This window comes from Nothoprocta perdicaria, unplaced genomic scaffold (assembly GCF_003342845.1).
Source record: "Nothoprocta perdicaria isolate Ctin4 unplaced genomic scaffold, notPer1 scaffold_15, whole genome shotgun sequence".
NCBI lineage: Eukaryota > Metazoa > Chordata > Aves > Tinamiformes > Tinamidae > Nothoprocta > Nothoprocta perdicaria.
This window is the reverse complement of record NW_020454649.1, coordinates 2,684,651-2,689,974: the sequence shown is the minus strand read 5'-3', so window position 1 is coordinate 2,689,974 and position 5,324 is coordinate 2,684,651. Positions and strand designations below refer to the sequence as shown.

The window sequence follows — 5,324 nt, the reverse complement described above, 5'->3', positions numbered from 1 at the left end:
ACACACACACACACACCATACACACACATCAACACACACACACATCAACACACACACAAACACACACACACACATCAGCACACAAACACACACACACAAACATACCCTGTCAAAGGCCAGCAACACCCCATCAAGTGTTCATTTCATACAGTGGTTTGAAAACCACATGTGAACTTTTGAAGGGGCAGGATTTGCTCATCATGCGTCTGCATTTATTTTGTCTGTGCCTCACCTCCTACAAAAACACTCTTTCTGTTGACCGATTTCATCATTTCCTTCTGCTCAGTAAAACCAAGTTGTCCAAATCCAAGTGCCAGTGCATTTTTTTAAGAAAAGACAGAAAAGCAGTASTAGTCACTTTAAGGTTTCTAAAAATGCTGTGTGTTGTCTATGTCACGAGGGACAAGTCACAAAATCTGTATCACAACTTAAGCAAAGAAACAGATGATTTAAACCAAAAATTAGTCCTATGAATATGAAGTAGTGGTTGAATAAAACTGAGGTCTATAAAGTGAGCTTGATATCTCTAATTTCTAGGAATAGCACAAAATAATCAAATCTCAGTGGGTGAGATTTCACTGCCTAAATAAAAGCATTCAATGAATATTGGTTTAATGAACAGAATGGATATCTACTCATTGAAATCATTCAGAAAAAAGAAAAAGGTTTTATGACAGTCTTTCAACTGAAAAACTGTGACTTTAAAACACTGCTCCCAAGCTTGCAGTTTGTATCGATCGTAGATCTTAGGATACACTGTAGGTCAAAGGGAAATGAGAAGATGAAGGAAGAAAATTAAATGCAGCGTATTTGCCATTACAGAAACAGCAAACTACCTTGTGGGTATTGCAAAAACCCCTGCAGGGTTCTTGGCGGTTTTCCACAAAGCTCAGATAAATAAGCCCCTACAGACATCTTTTTACAAAGCGTTTTAACGCAGAGTATTCTATTTGTGCCTCTACACGAGCATCCGGATAGCTAGAAGACATTTACGTAGGTGTGACAACTTATTTTTGAAAGCGTAGCTCAAGCTGAAGGTTGGGGTCATGAGAACTGTCATACCAGGGGACGGGTTTTAGGTAATCTGTCTTAACTTCTATAGGGCCTAACTCTATTTTATTGAAATCGATGAGAGACTTGCAATTGACAGCAGCGAAACGAGGTCAGAGGCAGAGCTGATATGTCTAATTAACGGGCTACATCCACTCCATCTGTCCCCAACACGTCTGAGAAGGCGAACAGGGGCTGGCACGGTTCAAACACCAAACACAAACAGCCGTGGAGCACGCGTGGAGGCCCTCGTCCTCCGAAAGAGCTGAACCCCCTTGCCAGCACACGGCATCAAGCCTCCATTTAGAGGGGTTTGGTGGGTAAATCACTGAGTGGAAGCTCAGATGACAAGAAATCTGTGGGTGTGCCTACGTACATATGGTGGCAGATCCTAAACACCCACTGCTAGGAGGGTAGCTGAACCTTGTAATGAAACACAGAGCTCGTTTTACTGACTCACATTGGCCTGCTCCATTGGATCTGTGAGGTGTTTGCTGGGAACCTCCCTTTTAGGCTGTGCCTTAACAATACGCAGTAAAGGGCTATAGGGTTCCTACTTCAAGACTGAAAACCACTACAGCGGCATACCTAGAGCACCAATCCAGGACAACAAATTCATTCTCACGGTCCAAATTTGTTTTAAAAAAAAATAAATGTTCACAGCTTAACACGGGGCTTCATACTAGGTAAGGTATTTATTATGCACACCTGCCATGGTAACCTTATTGTTATTGTACTATTATTTAGTTGAATCGACTAATAGTTGTCTTTTAACAGCTGGTATACAACCCATGTAAGTTCCATACTGCATTCTCTGGCTGGTTTTAGAGGAAAAATAGTCATTTGCCCTTCCCTGAACAGGACTAAATTCATATTCTCAGGTAATCAGGTTGTACAGGGAATATTCATGGTCGTGAAGCTGCTGATTTAGAGACATTGAAACTTGGAGAGTTTCTCTAGATGAACGTAGGAACTGCCAAGCACTGAGAGAAGGACAGGAGCACATCTGGGTTTGTTTTTCTGTKAACTCAGGTATTGAAAAAGTCACACATCACAAAGGGAATCTGTATATTYCCCATTCAGAACAGCACAGGAAATCTGCCTCCATGCTATTTTATATTATGCGAGGACCATTTATATTCAATATAGATAAAAAACTGATAAAAAATTGAGACGCATGCTCAACTATGTCACTAGCCAAGCCACTACACTAAACAAGTACCCTGAAACTCCTGTATTTTCAAAAAAATGGCATTTCGGCATACATCTTTTCCACTTTTATTAGATTTATTTTGCATCAGTGTGTACACATGGGCAAGCACACCCTGCCCATAGAGGTAATGTCTCTATTAGCTAAGCAAACACGCGCCGGGACTGCTCTCCAGCACTCCGGCCAGCTGAAACAGAGCTGCCCATATCTGAACTGCTAAGCTCTCCAAAAGAGGGTGATCGCACCCAGTCCGACACCCGGGAATGACAAATGGCCCATGCTGGGAAGCGGGAGAGCAGGAGCTGGCCGGAGCCACGCAGGGCTGCGGCGCCAGGAACCTGCTCTGCCGCCCTTCCCACCATCCGCGCAGGGACAGTGTCTCCTACCGGCRGGACTCCTAAGGCAGCTGGCACCCAAACCCCGCTCCAGAGGGTGCCTAAAATAGTGTCGCTCCAACGGGAAACAGAAAGAAATAATTAAAACTCCCGTAGTTTTAAAATCTGAATTACAAAGTCCCATTGAAAACCTGTCTATAGATCATAAAAATGTGTTTTTTTGAAAAGGTAGCAACCTATTGCATTAGGCTAACAAGAGAGCTCAGCGCCACAACAAAATCACAAGCAGCAAGGTGTTCAGGACTTTGCAAACTATGCAAAGACAAGCAATGGATCACAATCAATCTCACCCTTTCAAACCCTATAAAATACAGAAAATGCTCCACTGTCTCAAGGCAGAAGTGGTTATGCTCCATAGGTTCAACTTACTAGGTACTCAGTACTTTGCTGGACACCACAGTGAGAGGATTTCTATGAATATGAGCTGTTGGCGATGCATCTTTGAACCAAGCTTGGGACTCAAGGAAGGTGATGCTAGTACGTGTCAAAGGGCTGCTTTGCCCAGCACCCTGACTGCTGTAATGGTCAGGAGAGGGTGTTTAGGCTGAGAATTTAGCAACAAGCAACCCAGCACAGCATCAGTAACTGATTCCACTCTTTCCTCCCCCCAAAACTTATTTATTTTCAATATCCAGCTGAAGCTATACACCAAAATCCATCCTGATTCTGACATCAGCACCAGGGAGAAGGAAACTTTGCAGGCAGGTAGCAGTCAGTGCACACCGCGCAAGCCAACGCTCCAGGAGCTGGAGCTGCAGCAAGGTAAATCCAAAAGCCCACAGGATGGGATGGATTTTGCCATGTTTGGAGATATTTCCCTTTTCATTCTCAACTGATTGCAGTTTCCTGGTGTCCACCAACCTCCCGAACAGAACATTTTAGACAGCAAATTTCTGTTCATGGGTAAGTCCAACACACTGGGAGGGAAAAAATGACTGGAAAGAGGCAGACAAGGAAAGGAGATTTCCTTTCCTAGCAAGTCCTAGCTCTAAGTGACTGCTGCTTCCTGAGAATGGAATAGACTCTCCTTCTTGCCTTCTTCTGTGGCTACATCAACGCTTTTTGTTGGTGGCCAAATACCCTGTGATACTCCTGACATCCCCAATTTGGGGATTTTATGTAAGCTCCCCTGTGAAAGGAGAAAGAACCCAACATGAAAAGACTGTGGTTGGAATAGATCTAGCACAATAAAATTATGACTTTCAATGCAAGCAGCTTGACAACATCATGGGAGCTGCCTGCGAGGTAGGCAGCAGCGGAGATACCCCTATGCCTTGCCTCTCCTTTTCCTTGCCCCGTCTCCACCAGGCCTTTCTCCGCGTACCTGTGCGTGCCAAGATACGCCGCTCTGCTTGCAGCAATGGACACTCACTGCTACCTGTCTTTTCTTCCACTGTGCCGGCGGAAAACCTTTCTTGACCCAGGTCCAGGTGTCGCAGAATCTGCTTTCCCTGATGATCCTTACGGTGCCCGAGTTTGCTGAGCTTTAGGCTGGAGAGTTAGGCTTATCTCTATCCTCAGCTTTTTACCTGAGGGGAGGGAAGGATGGCAATTCAGTTTTGGAAGAGGCTGTCACTGATATTAAAAATAAATAAATAAATAAATAAAAATAGAAAAAGACTGATGAGCAAATGTGTCCCACTCAGTCTGCTCTCTGCACCTCCTTCAGCTCTCACCAGGCATCAGCTGAGCACACCAAGCAAGCAGCTTCCCTTCGTCCTACTCTAGGTGGGTTTCCTAAAGAGTTTGACAGCAAAGACTGAAGGTTTTTTTTTTTCTGTTATTACATTTTTATTTAGCTCTGTCCATCAAGGAAAGTAGAAGCACATAGCCACTGAAGCCTTCCTTCTTCCCCTCATCTTTCTCAGCCCACTTGTCCAGACAACTTCCTTCTAAACCACCACCTCTGCACTCATCCCAAGCTGACAAGTCCCTCTAGCGCGGCCACCTCTCCCATCACACCTCTCCTTGCTGCACAACACAAGCCCCATTCCCCCGGCAGCCCCAAACCAGTGTGCAACAACCTCCTGGAYGTGGCGACGAGCGGGGCAGGGAGCAGCGCCCGCAAGCCTGGCACAAGACGGGGAGGTCCAGGCAGAGGGAAGGGGCCGCAGAGCTGCTCCTGGYGAGGCCTCCCCTCCGGAGCAAGGCAGAGGAGCGCTCTCCCGCGGACAGCCCGCGTGCTCCGCACCCTCCGGSCCATGTGTCGGGCTATTTCGAGCCGCCGGGCCCGGCGCCCAGCGCCCTGCGAGCACAGCTCCCGCTTGCACTCTGTCCTCAGAGAGTCCCATCCCGAGCAGATCACGCTGATCCAACCTGACAACATCCAGGGGATAAGGCGGAGGCTCACACCAGACGCAGCCTAATGCGGGCCGGTATTAGGAGAGGGCAACCAGAGATCACGGAAACCTTCGCTTCTCTTTCGCACCCGCAGCCCCAGCCGTGCGCACCCAGCGAGCYCCGTGGGCTCCACTCGCACGGCGCGCGTGGAGAGGCTCCTCCGGGCTCCAGGCTTGCTCTCCTCCAGCGCTCCCCGTCGCTCGCCTGCCTTGCTCCCCGGGGACCCCGCGCCAGCGTCCCCCCTGCTAAGCGCTGCCACGCGTTTGGCACCGAGGCGCGATGTTGCAAAACTCCTGCACAAGTTGGATGCGTCCGTCGCCTATTTATTT

The 5,324-nt window shown here is 47.4% G+C and overlaps 1 protein-coding gene across 2 annotated transcripts in view; it reads right to left on the bottom strand.

Annotated features, from left to right (window-relative positions):
• Nucleotides 1-5,324, bottom strand: part of SLC1A2 (solute carrier family 1 member 2) — an 86,375-nt gene that overhangs the window by 79,096 nt on the left and 1,955 nt on the right. Inside the window, exon 1 of one of the 2 annotated variants that reach the window (XM_026034758.1) lies at nt 3,980-4,001. The exons of the other annotated variant lie outside the window; for it this stretch is intronic. The gene's annotated coding sequence lies outside the window, so the exon portion shown is untranslated. Of the gene's footprint in view, nt 1-3,979; nt 4,002-5,324 lie in introns of those variants that run through there. 2 annotated transcript variants of the gene reach the window in all.